The 17,491-nt window shown below is 34.6% G+C and overlaps 1 pseudogene; it reads right to left on the bottom strand.

Annotated features, from left to right (window-relative positions):
* Positions 1-9,886: 9,886 nt before the first annotated feature.
* Positions 9,887-12,191, bottom strand: LOC145126524 (uncharacterized; annotated as a pseudogene).
* Positions 12,192-17,491: the final 5,300 nt, after the last annotated feature.

Genomic DNA, 17,491 nt, shown 5'->3' on the forward strand with positions numbered 1-17,491 from the left:
GTCGTTGAGCTCTGTCGCATCTCCGATCTTCAATTCAATTTATCGAATACTAGAATCGTAACTAGACCACTAGAAAAAAGATGTATTATGTCGTAAAAATCCTCCACGCTTCTTATTTGTGTACATCGTCTTGTGAGTCCTGAGAGTGTCATTCTATATTCATGTTTCCAACTCCTAGACAAAGTTCAAAATACATAGACGATAAGGGTTCAGAACACATAGACAATTAGAGTTCTCGTTTGCTTTTGATTTCTAGGGATTGAATGAACCTTCTTCATGTTACTGTGTCATACTCGATGCTTCATGTCACACCCCTAAACCAGAACGGCGGAAACGTTCAATCGCGGAGGACGTCATGTACAGTATCATAACAATGCATAATAGTAAAAAAAGCAACAACATCATCCATTGCATTAATAATATAATTTAATACAAGTGTGTTCTGTGTATAGTTTGAAAGACACCAAAATATGAATCAAAATAAAAGACGAGTCTCGAATGTGCTCCGTCTTCTCAAAACCTGGTCCAGTGTACCTGTCTACTGGTGACCTGAGAATAAAAGTTATTTTGAAAGCGTAGATCAGCATTTAAGTTGGTGAGTTCATAAGTATTTTAGTGTCAATTGTTTGTATAAGTTTGATGAAAATGTTTGTAAGAGTTTGATGTAAATGTTTGTAAGTGTTTGATGTAAATGTTTGTATACTTCCTAGAAAATCCTATATTTTCTACTAAAGTAGTCTTCTACCACGACCCGACTGTTTTGTATGTTTATCCTTTTGTAAAAGTGAGTGTTTTTCCCAAGTATGACTATCATTACCAGAAAATAGTTACATTACCGTTTATGTGAGAAGATCACTATATGAATGTAATGGGAAAAATGAAGATGTACAGTAGTATTGTATATAAGTAACTACAGATGTACTAACTACCTTAAAATCAGTTTGTTTTATTAAGGTAAAATGTGATATGATTATAACCATACTTGATTGACTAGTAAGCACGACAATCAAAGACGTCGAAATGGTATGACATTCATCACCCGTAGACATGCAGGTCCCACTATAGCTAGCAGCAAGGTGTAGGATGGTCAATCCTGTATAGATCTATACACAAACTCACGCTCTCCCTCCTGGAGACTCTGGTTACAAAACGTGACACAACAGTATATTGTCGTGCCATGAAGTAGTGGCTCACATTAATGTTATCTTTGTTATTGTTTTAGTGTAGTATGTCCCTTTTGTTCTAGTGAATAGTATGTTCCTTCTGTTCTAGTGTATAGTATGTTCCTTCTGTTCTAGTGTATCGTATGTTCCTTCTGTTCTAGTTATTCATATGTTCCTTCTGTTCTAGTTATAGTATGTTTGAACTGACTCATGTATGAACTGACTCTTATCAGTTTCATTGTTCCAGAAATAGTAAGTAGTAACTTCCTAAACTATACCTATTGTAGTTTTACTAGTACTGTTGTTTGAATGACTGATCATGTTTGTACACCTTTGCTACCCAAAGGTATTGAACTGATTGGAAGAACTTTTATATCTACATACATATACATAATATATAACTAAGATTCAAACGACACTTGAACAAACAACTGATACCCTAAGTCCACAACCAAACAAGGAACAGGAAATAAAGCGGGTTATCAGTCCTAAGCCCTTTCAACCTTATTTATATAACTATATCTATATAGACATGATTTGGACAATATATAAGTTTAAAATAGTTTTGTAAAACGATAGAGAGTTTAACATATAAAAGAGTTTTAACCATTTGAATGGTTATTGATGACTTGATGTCAGTTTATAAAACGATTTGAAACAGTTTGTTTGATAATACAGTTTTGAAGTATAAGAAATCCTCTTATTTGACAGTTATAAATCACATATGATTGATGTTATAAGTATATTGTTTTCAACTTGTATTCCCCCCCCCATAAAAGAATTTAAAATCATTTAAAAGATAAGTTAGGGGTATGAACTCACCTGTAGTGAGTGATTCGAATGAAAGATCGATATAGGATGATAGGTATGCCAAGTGAAATCCCAAGCACAAACAGATCCTAATAAGCATATAATAACACATATATGTATATAATTAGTGTATATAACAACTAATCATGTATTGGAAACATCCCTAGGAACTAGGAATCACTCACAATGGAGTGTATCAATCACATATGATTGGTTTAAGGGAGTTCACAGCCACACCTTAAGTGTTTACGGCCAAATGTGTGTTTACGGCCAAAGTACTTAATCTTAAGAAAGGTTTGCAGCCCTAACTTGCATCTATGAAGTGTTTGGGGTCCTAATATTGGTCTTAAGAAGGTTCACGGCCATGACATGAAGGGTTTATGGCCATATGAAGATTTTACGGCCGTAAACTCTTGATGTTCATGCTAAAATGGTTGATTCTTGGATGCTAATCATATGCTTCTAATGGATAACAAGTATATGGAAAGGATACTTACGATTTGGAAGCTTGAAGGGGTGTTTACGGCCCAAATAACTAGTGTGTGTTCTTGGTGTTCTTGATGATTTGAAGATCTAACCCCAAAAAGAGATGAATTCACAGATGAAATCATAGGGTTTTACTAGATCAAGAAGGATATCAACTAATAAAGAAAGAATCACTTACAACTTTGACGAGAAATGGAAGTGTTCTTGATGATATTTGAGAGAGAAATGAGTGTTCTTGACTTGAAGATGTGAGAAGTGAAGAAAATGAAGGCAAATCATACTTAAGGAGAAAAGTTCACGGCTAGACAGGAGTTTAAAACTGTAATCTCTAGTTTGCGGCCGTAAACTCCTTGTGATGGAGTTTTCTGGCTCGAATGCTACACAATGAACTCTAGTAGATACTTCCTAACACCCAATCCTTGAATGTACTAGACTTAGAACACTCAAACAGACCCATAACAAAGCTAAAAGATAGCAGAAACAAGTCATTGATGATTGAATTGAATGGCTTTACAAGATAGAAATTTCGGGTTGTCACACTTCAACCAATTTTTCATCATTCTAGTTCTCTTGCACCTTCACCGTATTAGACTATTAATCGACGAACCACCACCCATGGGTGCGATTTCTAGGGCTTGGATGAACCTTCCCTCATATCTTTGTTAAAGATACGTCACCCTATCTACAAATTTTTGGAAATAATCAAAGTTGTATTTAGTTATTTCTCCCTTGATTTCGTGATTGAGCAGCCATGTCGACTTTTTTTGCTATGAAATTGGTTTACTTTTGACTTTAACTGATGAATTTAGCTTAATTTTGAACTTTGATGGATAATTTTGAGATTACCCCCATGTCCACATATTCATCTCTAAATCTCTAGAAAAACTTTTCAATTTTCTGTCTGGAAAAGGTGTGTGTACAATTATGTTTGGTGATGGTTTTTATGCAAACATTATACAAGATTAGGATTTTTTGTTGTATTAACAGGTTGATCTCGCAAAGTTTCCATTGGAGATAGGTCATCTCCAGGGGTACTTGTTTGAGGATTGGCCAGGTGTTGATGATGATGAGAAAAAAAAAGATATAATTGTTCAGGTATTTGAATTGTAGTTCATGTGTGGTCTTAAGAATGGTTCTAAGATTTCCTAAATTGGTTTAAAATCTTTATTTATTGAAGAGTTCATGAAGAACTGGAATCAATCCACTCTTGATGATGATCAATTAGTATAATGTACATAAATATCTACTTATTTCTAATTACAATTATGTCATAGTAAAGTAAGCTTGAGTTTTTATTTTCTAAATGGTTTGAAATCTTTATTTCTTGAAACATTCTTAGTTTCTATCAGAAGTGTTTGCATATTTTAATTTAACTTTGTATGTTGTATTTGTTGGTGGGTGTTATGTCACATTAGTGCTTAATGATTCGATCTTACTCATGCAAAACTCCATTTTGGGTTATATTTGTTCTTTGTATTTGGGATCTCATGAATTATGAGCATTTTTTGCCTTATCATAGGATTTTTTTTGAATCTAATGTCAATGCCTTATTCTAGTTTAAGTTTCATCATATTTGAATATTTTACATACTTAACAATATTTAACATTTATATTATTGCAATGTATATGTATGGAGGTCATGTAACATCTTGAAAAAATGAACATAGATAAGAGTTGCTCTTTATCGGTAGTAGGTACCAGCTACCCATAGATTCTCTTAATGAATTTTTTTGTACTCTTATTTATATTAGTTAATTGGATGAAGTCGGTTACCCAAAATTAATATTTTCATGTTGTTTTCAATCAATCAGAAAGTAATGCGTTTTTGCAGGCAATCTTTAACCCTCCCCCCAACTACAATACATGGGGTATTCCTATAATCTTTCCTCAAGTATGTGCCCCTATCTTTTAGTTTTTTAATTCACTGTTTTTAGATTTATTCTACTCATTTCTTTTGTTTCTGAAACATCGCAATGGTGTCTTATGCTTTTCCCTTTCCGAATTGGTTATAGCTGCCACTTTTTTATCCTACATCGATAAGAATTTTGTTGAGAGTTGAACGTTAACATTTTCTTTCTTGAGATAATTTTCTACAAAGTTAAATGTACGTGACATATATATCCAACATTGTTGTTCATATGAAATAAATGCATCCAATTCAAGAAGCATAGGTGCAAGTCTTAAGATGTTTTTGATTAATAGTTTTATTCTTTGTGGAACAGGGTTATAGAGAAGATAAGGATCTGAATTTGGAGAATAATGCAGATGAGTATGTCACCAAGCTTCTTTCTCGCCTCTTGTGTGTATGTATGTTTTCTTGATCAGAGTTAGTACAGATGCAACATAATCAATTGTATTGTGGATTTGTCTAGGTAACAAATATAAACATATATAGTTTAAGACATAGCTTAACTAGTTATTAACAATAGTTGACCACAAAACCATGATTAAATCACAAATTTTCTACTTTTACATATTTTAAGATAAATCTTTTGAAAACAAAAAAATAAGGTTTACATAAATACCCCTGATCAAATATATGTTGTTAGCCCCTCCTAGGTTATTTGGTGTCTGTAGAGTTATCTCTTTGCTCATAATTCAAAAGGCATCATCTCTGCAAAGTACTCTTTTGTGTGGGACTTTGGTTTCATGACTTTCAGCCATCACTCTTACATTAAGATTATCAAATCTATAAATCTATAGAGAAACGAAAATATATTTATTTTTAAAGTACAACTTATATTTCAAGTGTTGAAACATATTTGGCTTATGGTTTTACTACACTATATTAAATATAACTATTAATGCTAATAACATAAATCGTTACTAAATTATTTAAGATTTTCTTTTTTAATTTAGTCACATAAGTTATAATTGTATAGGATAAGTGGTAACTTAATAACCCCTAATAAATCAATATAAATCCTTTGGGCTTTGGTCTTGTAAATGAAATGAGAAATGGTTATTTGATGTATTCACATAACTGACTAATATAAATTAATAGTAACAGAAAATCCAGATTTCTCAACTAAACATGCAATATAATAACATTTTTCTAAAGATACATTGTAATAACTATTTTATAGTATAAAATAATATTGTGCACTTTTCACCACATAAGTATGGCACCTTGCGGTGAAACTAAATAGTTTTGCATGAACTCTCAAGCTCATAGGTAAAAGAATACAAATGTTCCCTAATGATTTTGAATGTACTAGTGTTGTTGGTTACAAGAATAATATACAGTTTAAAATGTTAAAAGTCTTGTCATTTGTTGATTTGTTACAAGTTCATGGACTACCATTAAATACTTATTCCCAAATTTTATGTAAAATTTGAAGGTATAAAGTTGGGCGAGTGGAACAATTGGAAACATTAGAGGAAGCAAAATCAAAAGGTCTATTGCTATAAGTTTTATGACCTAAATGTATTTTCTTTTATGGTAATATTAAGTGTCATATTTTGTCATTTATAGATAATGTGTTAGCAACTTACATGTATCACAAAGGAAATTAGCAAGTTACACCATCAACCTTGGTCAATGGAAACATTGGGCCTCAAGTTGTTCATCTTCTTGCTATAAAGGAGGTATATTCTTTTTAGTTATATAGCATTGTTGTTATTTCAAATATATTACTATTATTTAAATACTTTATTTAAATATAACTATATTCATTGTTTATTACATTTGTCTACAGGGTATAAGAAGTCTTGATAATAATTCAACTGCATATGGATTTCCCTTTGTTGATTGTGTTACCTTATAGTTTTGGGTTGGATGAGTGAGTGATGATGCTTCATGTGCAGCTTTAGACTTTTGTTAAAAGAATTCAAAATATTGATGAACAACAATGAAATTATTATTATTTTCTATAGACTACAATTAAATTAGTTTTTTATTTATTATTATAATGAAAAAATGTGTTACTATAAGTAGCATGAATTCTAAAATCACATGTAATTAGTGGTTAAAAATATATGCGAAAAAATATTTTATTGTATTGTGGCAAAGAAAAAAAGTGCCACTAAAAGTAGGATCAATTTTGGAATTGAATTAGTTTTTAGCGGCACAAATTATGTGCCACAAAATAGTTTTTGTCTACTGTGGCAAATAAATAACTGTCACTAAAACCCAAAAAATTGTAGCGTCAAAACTGAAAAGTGTCACCAAAGGGTTTTAGTGGGAGCGTTTCTAGTGACACTTTTTATTTGTGCCGCTAATTCTCTTTGAAACATTTAGTGGCACTTTTTTGGGTATTTAGTGGCACTTTTTTATGCCACTAAATGGCATTCTTTTTTTATAGTGAGTGGACACCATTTTGAGATGGCTATTCTCCAAAGAAATTGTAAATGAGAGAGACACAATACTAAAACATAATTGAAACCAAATTTTCTGCTTTTTTCCCATAAGAATGCAATATATGAATATATAGATGCAACCTATAACTACTACTAATTTGGAAACGTGAATCATGCAAATATACTACTTAAAATAGACCACTAATTGCTAGAAATAAGGAAACATTGGCTATCACTAAATGCATGCATAATGGGCAGAAGAAAATAAGAGACTTGGTCTTCTAAGGAGACATGTTCGTATCAATACTCCGCCCTTGAAAAATGGCCTTGTCCTCAAAGCTGATTTATGTGAATTCCGATAGCAATCGGGTCGTACCCATGGATGGAAGGAGGTGGCCATGGAGGTGGCCTTAGGTATGGACAGACATATGTATCAGTTTGTCTCCACCTAAAAAGGAACTCGTTCTCGAGGCACAGTGAGTTTGTTTGGAACTGTTTTCGATAGTTTTGTGGCCGGAATTGTTTTCGGCAGTTTTATGTAGGTAGTTTTTGAGGGTGGCATCATCGGAGGTAGGAATTGTTGTTGTGTTGAAGGTGTCGTGGTTAATGATGGTGGCGGTTACGACGGTAGAAGTGGTTGTTGGGTTGACATGGGCGATTGCAATGGTTTTGGAGGGGGCGGTGGCAATAACGATTGTTTTGGCGGCGGTAGTGGCGGTGTAGATGTCAGCGGCGGCAGCCTTAGCTGCTGATTCGGTGGTGGAAGCGGCGGTGGAGATGGGATGAGTTTGGCCATGGTTCCGGTTTGAATGCCAATGAGGGTGTTGACAGTGACCATTTGTGTGATAATTGCATCAAGACGGCGAATATTAGCAGTGGAAATAGTGATGAGTGTGGAGAATTACTCCCGTATACTTGGCGGTGTGACATCGGTGGACGGATCTTGACGAGGAGGCATGATGAATGGGAATGAAAGCACCATTGATAGACACCACTTAGATATAGCTATTCTCCATAGAAATTATAGATGAGAGAGAGAGAGAGAAAAAAAAATACTAAAACATAACTGAAACCAAATTTTCTACTTTCTTCAAATAAGAATACAATATATGAATATATAGATGCAACCTATTACTACTACTAAACTGGAAATGTGAATCATGCAAATACACTAGCTAAAATAGATAACTAATTGCTAGAAATAAGGAAACATTGGCTATCACTAATTGCATGCATAACGGGCAGAAAGCAATAGGAGACATGTTCGTATCACCGTATTATCATTTCACTTTGTTAGTTAGCGTGGAGGGAGCTGACGACAGATTGATTAGGTTGGTCGGTGATGGTACTAACTGTACCGTCAAGTTCTCAATTCCCTACAAAAAATAGTATAGCTCAGTTGGTGTTTGGCGGGTTCTTCACCTTGGGGCGTAGCTACAGACACCCAAGGTGAGTCCTAGGAACTACCTAAATTTTAATATTTTCTAGAAATTATATAGAAAATTTTTATGACCTACCTTTTAGTATTGCAAAAACTTAAGGACCTACCTAGTTTTCAATGAGGGAACTTTTTAGTTCTAGATTTGCAACTGTTATTCACCCCGTTTCTTCCCCCCATTCTCTAGACTTTATCTCTCTCTATCTCTTCTTTATATATATACACACACGATATATATATATATATATATATATATATATATATATATATATATATATATATATATATATATATATATATATATAGAGAGAGAGAGAGAGAGAGAGAGAAAACGCTAAAAATTTGAGAACTTTTTTTCTATACAAAATTTTTCAAAAACAAAACCCAGAAATTATCATTTGTTGCGTTAAGCCATTCCAAAAAATTGAAAAAAAATAATTTTTTTTCATACACATATAAAACATGTGCATATATATATATATATATATATATATATATATATATATATATATATATACACACACACGTGCGCACATTTTTCAAAAAAAAACCAAAAAAAAGAAGAAAAAAAAGAGGAAGAAGAAGAAAGAAACAAAGTCATTACAAGCCTCTTCGATGTCTAAGAGAATTGTTTGAAAGGATTACAAAAAAATTATATATATATATATATATATATATATATATATATATATATATATATATATATATATATATATATACACACACACTAGCCGTTACCCGCGCAAAGCAGCGGCGGCGAATAGTTTGTTTCGGCATATAGTTTAATGTGGGGATTAGTTTCCTTTATGCACGAGCTAGTTCATTACGGTCTTTTTGCAGTCTGTTTTATGTTGGATAGTTTATTTCAATGGATAGTTTCTACATAGGTGGATAGTTGGACAATACAGCGGAATTATAGTAGGAATGTAAGATAAGGAAAACCGTGATGTGTCCCTCTTTTCTTTTCTTCCTTCCTTCCAAGTGAAACCCTAAAATCAAACACTTCAAAACAAGTTGTTAAAAATTAACACATAAACTTAACCCACGCTAAAATTAAAATGAATGATGAACTATAAATTAAATCAATATAAATCAAAACTTAACACAATTTTCAGTATTGCAAAATTTTAAAGTTTTATTCGTTTGCAGGTTGTATATCGAAATCCAAGTATTCATTAATATGTGTTCTTAATAGTAGAGTATAGGTGATGTATATTTTTGGATTAGTTTGAACCGTTTGTTTTAGTTTCATTTACTTTTCTAATTGTATACAACATATTATACGTTTGAATGACAATTCAAATTTTCAAATCAAACAAAAACATAACAATTTCATTATTCAAATCAATCAAAGACATGATAATAGAAGGGTTAATGACTTAAAAAGGTAATTAAGTTTCAATATTATACAAAATACACCATTGAAGTATATCCTATTTAAAAATGACCAACCAACTTAACAAATCTTTCACATAATACCATCTGAATTGACTTTTCTTTCTTATATTCCATTGTGTAACCGGTTCTATAGATTATAAGGTAAAGATGACTGGAAAAAAAATCAACGATTACCGTTCATCGTCCTCTCCATCTCTTCCTCACTTCCGTTCCAGCTCTAACCGGAGACCTGCTGTACCTCCCCCTTGCGCACTGCCTTTTTCGAGCCAACAACCAAGCAACCCCTCGCATGCTATTGTTCATCATCCTCTCCATCTAGAAACCTGCAACAAAAACCATAAAAGGAACCAACAAAAAAAATGTTGTTGCTCACTGAGAAGTCAGAACCACCTCTTGCTGCTTTGCTTTGCTCCAAGAAACATCACCAAACTAACCCATTTTACAGCCCCTGTGGGGATGGCTTTTTCCATCCATATTCAAACCACCCAAGTTACATTAATTTCATGTAGTAGACTAAAAAGCCACAACAAGTGTTATTTTTTTCTTGGTAAACTATACCTCAAAACCGGTAGAACCCGTTAGACAAGGGAAAAGAAGAACAAAAAGTCAATTTAGATGGTATTGTGTGAACGAAATCTTAAGTTCAATGGTATTCTGTGAACAGGATATACTTGGATGGTGTTTTTTTTAACAAAATTGGAACTTAGTTACCTTTTTAAGGCATTAATCCATAATAGAATGTCATGAGTTATTCCATTATCTTCTTCATTCCATTCGTTTTTGAACCCATTCAATAACACCAAACAAACTCCTAAGTTTAAAGTCCATGACTTAAAAGATTCAACTTTAGAATACAATTAATATTACCCAAAATACACAGTTTGATTATGAGACCATGATCAAAAGAAACCAACTAAACTACAGAGTCTGAATACAAAAACTATAGCTAATTTGAATGTTTCTTGCCATCTTTCAAACAGAAAAACCAAAGACAAAAATCAACTTTGAACTCATATAGAAACCATGAAATTACTTACTGTTTTATTGAATTACTGTTTCAATTGCATCTGTTTGATCCTCTATTTTGTTGATCTCCTGAATCCAAATCTTCACTGTTTTATCATTTTCAAGAGCACCTGAAGCAATCATATTCTCAATTAGGTGACAAGCAACTATTATTACAACATCTGTGTGACCTTCAAGTTTTTGGACTATTTTTCTTGTTTGAAGTTCCCATAAGTATACACAATTGTCCTCTGAGCCACTCACGATGTATGTGCCATTTGTGATTGAAAATGCTGATAACATGCAGTATTTTGAGTTTGTGTGGACATTGTTAGTCTTTAAGAACTTGCCAGTTGATAGGTCCATAACCTCTGCATTAAAACAAAATGACATTTTTAGGGAAATTGGTGGGATTCAATGTGAATATAAGGCCAATCAGATTCAAGGGAAAAGATTATCATTCTGAATACTATGAACAAGATATGAATTACTGATTTCAAGGAAAAGAAATAAGAATTCACTCGCCAATGTACTATCCAGGGTACCTACAAGAAAAAAGTTTCCATTTGGGGAAAATTTGACAAATCTAACAGGGGGGTTTTCATCATCGATCAAAGTCTTCATACAATACCCTGTAGATGCATCCAAATCCTACACAATCCATCGTAGCTACTGGACATTATTAATGTCCAGTCTCGATTAAAGTTAACATCAGTTACGGGATCAGAATGCGCAGGAAGCACCTTCAAGAATTTGTTGGATTTCACGTCCCAAACCCTAACTATCTCTTTGAAAGAACCGGAGACAATCATTTTCGATTGAGGGTTGTAATTCACACAGAAGACGAAGTTTGTGTGTCCAGTTAGCGTTTTGACGAGTGAGCTAGTGGATACATCCTAGGAGTGTACGGTCTTGTCATCGGAAGCGGTGGCGAGGTACCGAGCATCGGATGAGAATGCGACATCTGAGATTCCTTGTTCGTGGCTGATGAATTCTTGGAGAGGAGATCCGTCGGAGGTGGACCATGTGCAGGCGGTGTTGTCGGCGGAAGTGGTAGCGATTAGCTTGTCGTCACCATTGGAGACTCAATATGATCAAATATGGGGTAATCATTCATCGTTTTGATGTTGGTGTCACTGTCAAGGGAATTAGATTTCAAGTGAATTTGCCATTAAAGAAAAGAATTTGGTAACAAAAATCCCTTCTCAAATGTGATCAATTCAAGTTTAGGAGTGAAGAACCAAACGAAATCCAAAACCAATACAGAAAATCAAAAAGTGCGAGAACCCAAAATCCAGAGATATCAAAAAATGCAAAAAGCCAAAATCGGGCGATAGAAGTCCTATACGGTAAAACATGAGCCAACTGAGATACGATGAAACATAGAACACAAATAGGTGAAAGTCAAATCGAAACATAAAGAGAGATGAGAGTTAGAAAATCGAAGAACAAATAGGGTTTCTATGGGTTTTATGGTTTGGTGAGAGAGAGAGAGAGAGAGAGAGACGACGACGACGACGACGAAGATCAGTGAACAAAATCTTGTGATGGTGCATTTGTGAGCATTGGGTTTTTGTAGGTGGTAGAGCCATTAAATTTGCTGAAGGCGTAGGATATCTCGGCGACATATGAGGGATCTTTTTAATAAAAAATTTAAACTTATGTTGACTCTTTCTAGTCAAAAGGTTTATTTTTTTTAAATTTAAATCCAAAACTATATTGGGAAAGATAAGGACGATAGGTCTGAAACTTTGCATGTTTCAATGTATATTAAACACTTGTACTTAATGCATTACATTTTGTAATTTAATGATGGTTAGTTGTACTAATAGCTTAAACACTTGGACGTCTTAATTTTATTTTTAGAAATAGTAAGGTTTGTATAATAATCTAGTAATATATATATATATATATATATATATATATATATATATATTAAGATAAAAAATATTAATAAAAAAGAAAAAGACAACACCAAACATACATTCAACTTGCGTCTAAGAGTTGGTTAAAAAAAAGAGAAAAAACATATTTTTAATATGCATATGCACATACACTAAATGCATATAAAAAATCATTTTTTAAAACAATTTAGATGCATCAAATAATGAATTTTGGTATTATTATTATTATTATTATTATTATTATTTATATTTTTTGAAAAATGATGTGTAAAAAAAAATTTCATTTTAAGTTGATTTTTATTAACATTGGTGTTGCGTATACGAATCAGAAACATAGTGTTATAAAATGTAGTATCATTTATGATTTTATAAGTAAACATTACAATTATGTAGTAAAAATTTAAAACTTTCTTTTGTCTTAACTACAAAGGGGATATATTATGGCCACTCGATGATTTGTTGCATACATCTAAAGTGATTGACCAACCCCGGACTAAATTGATGTGTTTAATTAGTAGTCTGAAATCGGTCGTCATAAATCGGGAAATTGAGAAATAGAATCTTGGACTATGAGATGATTCTAATCCACGTCTCATGTCTATATGATATCTTTTAGAACGAAGGAATAGCTGATCACTTATCTTAAAGCCAACGTTTGATTCAAATCAGAGTTCGGCACTGGTTTTGGAAAACACACTTTGTTGTTTAGTTCAAGGTTATACTTGCAATTATAGTTTTGGACTTATCCAAGTGGGAAACTGTTGGATTAAGGTGTCCAAGTTCATAACTAAATTTGTATATTTTTGTAATTAGAAGCAAAGTCCTTTTTGGGTTGCCCTTAGTAGAGAGAGGGTAACTTTATTAGTTTATTATATGATTAATAAATTGTAAATGATTAATATATTAGTTGGAAATAGATAGTTGATTTTTTTAATTTATTATGTGATTAATAAATTAATATGAGATCAATAGTTAAATAATTGATTTGTTAGTTTATATGATGAATAAATTAACGTGAAATCAATAAGAATTAATTAATTACTAATAAAAATAATTTTGGAATTAATTCGGAGTTAATTAGAATTAATTAAAATTCCAAGGATGAAATATAATTGTTCTAAATTGAGCAAGGAAGGTGTAACATCCAGCCAATCAGGTATTTTCCTTCTTGCCTCAAAGTATTAAAGTATTGAACAAGTGGTCCTTATGACATGCGTACACAGGGCGTAAGCCCTTAATGTTCGACGCGAATCTTTGTGAGTATGACAGGCTTACTCAATGGGTATGCATGGTGTAATCGTCGGTCATGAAAACCCTAAATCCGTGGTTTTGAGCCCTATTTAAGCAACTTAACCCAAATCAATCCCTTCCACCTTCAGCCTCCATCCTCCCAAACGATCCTTTGCAAACCCTAATCTCCATTTGAGAGTTTTTGAGCTTTTTGAGTGTTTTGTGTTCATCCTTGAAGGAAAGAGTCCTTTGGAGAGCATTTGATGAGCATCAAGCTTTATGGATCTGGAACCTTCATCTTTCTATTAACCTCCAGAAGGTACAAAGTTCTGAACTTGATGAATATTTCATTAGATCTTGCTAGTTCTTGAGTTTTGTGCCTTTTGGTTCCATAATCTTGGTATATTTGAGTTTGGCTTACTCTAGAACAAATGAGTTGTCCTTTCAAATGATTTTGAGTATTTGTAGTATTAAAAATGTGATCTTGGTCCCTTTCTTCCATCCATGCAAGAGTTATGAAGCTTGGGTTTTGGGTAGTAAGTTAGGGTTTGGATTTTGAGCACCTCCTAGCCATGCAAAGTCATAAAGTTGGAAATTTTATGAATAAGGAGGTTATTTGGGGACTGAATCTGAGTTTTGGATGTAGGGTATTAAGGGAATAAGCACTTAATAATGAATTAGGAAGTTGGTTAAGTACAGCGGGCGTACCTGAGGGTATGCAACACGTAGCCCTAGAGGAACCCGTAATCTGTCGAGCCCCCCTCTATGTTGGGCGTAGAGTTGGAGTACGCAGGGCGTACTCACCCTGTTGGGAGATCTTTGACTTTTTGAGCTTTAGCTGTTGACCATGACATTGACCAAGTTGACCTTAAGGTCATTTTGGGTAATTTTAATAGTAGCTTGAGATTAGGTCATTGTTATGTTTATAGGTGATCTATAGAGGCAGTATTTGGAGTAGTGGTCTATTCAGCTATTCTCAGACTGTGAGGTGAGTTTTCCTCACTGTACTCGTGGGTTGAAGTCACCAATGCCATCCAACTAGGTTATGTATCCTGGTATATAGGATGATGTTATGTTGGTTATAAGATAGATTAGTAGACATGTATGGTACATGTATTTGTTAGATATGTGTTTATGTTTATATGTGATATATGTCGACATAATATGGTTGGGTTGAGGCGGTCATGCTTTGTGCTGAAGGCCAAGATACCCGAGGCGGTCCGGATAGGCTGTAAGCCCTGCGAGGCGTTCCAGTCAGGCCGAAAACCCGAAGAGCGGTCCAGATAGACTGTAGGCCCTGCGAGGCGGTCCATTCAGGCTAAAGGCTCATATTTGCATGTCGTTATCTGTTTGGTTGTGTGTGGTACTTTGAGGAACTCACTAAGCTTTGGCTTACAGTTTGATTGTTATGGTTTTAGGTACTTCAGAGGACAGAGGCAAGGCGAAGGATTGATCGTGCACATCATCCTGGATTTTTATGACTTTTGGAAACTATGATTTTGTGATATTCGTGGATTTTGGATTGGTTTAAAAATGAAAAATTTTGCGTTGATTTCGGGATGTTATAAGTTGGTATCAGAGCCTGGTTTGAGAGAATTTGATGAACATTCGTGTGAATCCGGATTGAAACTAAGGATCTGCAAAAGTTTTCAAATCATTTTCAATACTGTTATATATATATATATATATATATATATATATATATATATATATATATATATATATATATATATATATATATATATATATATATATATATATATATATATATATATATAATGAGATGTCTACGATAATCCGGAGCAAGGAAGTATACCCTAAGATACCCACACTTTTATTTGCTTATGATGATTACGATAGAACTGCATGCTAATTGTAGGCTAGGGATCTTCAGGAATTGCATGATAGAATTGACTGAATTGTGATGCCTAATAGCCTAGGAGATTTTCTTGTATGTTAGATAGAGTTGACATCATTACTGTAGTTACTTAGTGTATGCACCATAATAGTACATAACTAAGATTTTATAGCATGAGAATGTTTTATTTAGCCTTATTTCTTGTTCCTCGTTTGGTTATGGGCTTAGGGTAGAATTAAGTATTCGACTATCTATGGAATCTAGTGTTATGTACGATTAGCATGGATGAATGGCTGTAGGGTTGGTGGAAGTTCCATGAGTGAGTGCAGTTTATAGCAGGCCAGCGTAAGGAAAGTTTAGCCACTATTGAGCAAATGTATAGGATGTATGTGTATCCTATATGTTGGGTTTTGCAATCGGTTGGTCTGTGACGACCCCTTGATACGAATACGTGTAGGTGTGGAAAGTAATATCGGCTCGTACTAGCAAAATCATAGGACCCGTACGCATAGCAAGGAAGTCACGAACCCCGAGGGTATAGTCTTTCCTTAATGATTGTAGTAGTATGATTTGTGACAATTCTGGTGCATTTTGGTTCATTTTCAGTATGGTGTACACAAAGGGTTCTGGATCAGGAGCAGGCGGCACGGCAAGGCCAAGATTGACTGATGACGAGATTAGGGAGTTGATCTCCACTGAGGTGATTGTGGCCTTTTGGGGTGCTATCCCGGAGGTTTTTGGGTCTATTAAGACAGCGATACACTGTCGTGACCGAGGATGTTGTTTCCGCAGCCACCAAAGTTGTTGTTGCTGCGGGGGTTCAGGGAAGAGGGTCATTCCAGTACCAAGACTTCAGCAAAACGAAGCCCCTGGAGTTCCGGGGTCAAGGAACTGATTGTGGCTATGAGATGTATTTCTGATGTGGAGGGCTGCTTATTCACTTGTTCCTATCCGAAGGACTAGAAGTTTAGGTGCGCCCTAAACCTTCTTCGTCTGGGGGGAAGGACTGGTGGAACCTGGTGACTGATTCTTATACTCCTGAGAAGAGAGTTGCTTGTACTTAGGGGCAATTCTTGGAGATGTTTTGCACAGATTATGTTCCCTATTCAAGAGAGAGAGAGATAGAGAGAGGTTGGCTCAAGATATATGGCGTTGAGGCAGACGATAGAGTCAGTGACGGAGATCACCAAGATGTTTACTAAGAGAGCTCTTTTCTATCCTGAGTATTCTACTTCAGAGTAGGCCTAGATGTCGCGATACTTGAGCATGCTCAACACTGGGATTCGGCAATTTGTGTCTACCCAGCGATATGGCACCCTCTCTGAGATTCAGGATGCCGCACGGAGATGGGATATTGAGATTGAGATCCAGACGAGGGAGGAGATGTAGGCTCCGCTTTAGCCACAACCTGCAGCAAAGTGGTTTAAGCCCGTTGTTTCATGATTAGGAGGACAGAGAAGTCGCACTTGTGGTAGGTGCATAAAAGCGCATGCCAATCATCTATAGGGTGCCATAAATGTGGCAAGGAGGGGCATTTCGCGAGGGAATGTCATCAGCAGGCTCCTCTATTGGCTACTCAAATTTGTTATCATTATGATCAGGTGGACCATGTAAAGGCCCAGTATACCTTGCTTGTTGCTAGGCTCGTGCAGGCACCCGCCCCGACTACTTTGAGGATCAAAGACGGACAAAAGGGGAGAGCTGACGCCCCGAAGGCCAGGGGTCGCTCTTTTTATGCACCTACCACAAGTGCGACTCCTCTGTCCTCCTAATCATGAAACAACATTACTGGTATGTATTGTTATTTCTCTCATTATAGTCTATCCAAATGCATGATGCCATGCAACCCAAATGGACCATGCCGGGTCGGGTCAAGTCTTACCAATTATAGTTATGGACT

Source organism: Lactuca virosa, chromosome 7 (assembly GCF_052849685.1).
Source record: "Lactuca virosa cultivar CGN04683 chromosome 7, Lactuca_virosa_CGN04683_v6, whole genome shotgun sequence".
Classification (NCBI taxonomy): domain Eukaryota; kingdom Viridiplantae; phylum Streptophyta; class Magnoliopsida; order Asterales; family Asteraceae; genus Lactuca; species Lactuca virosa.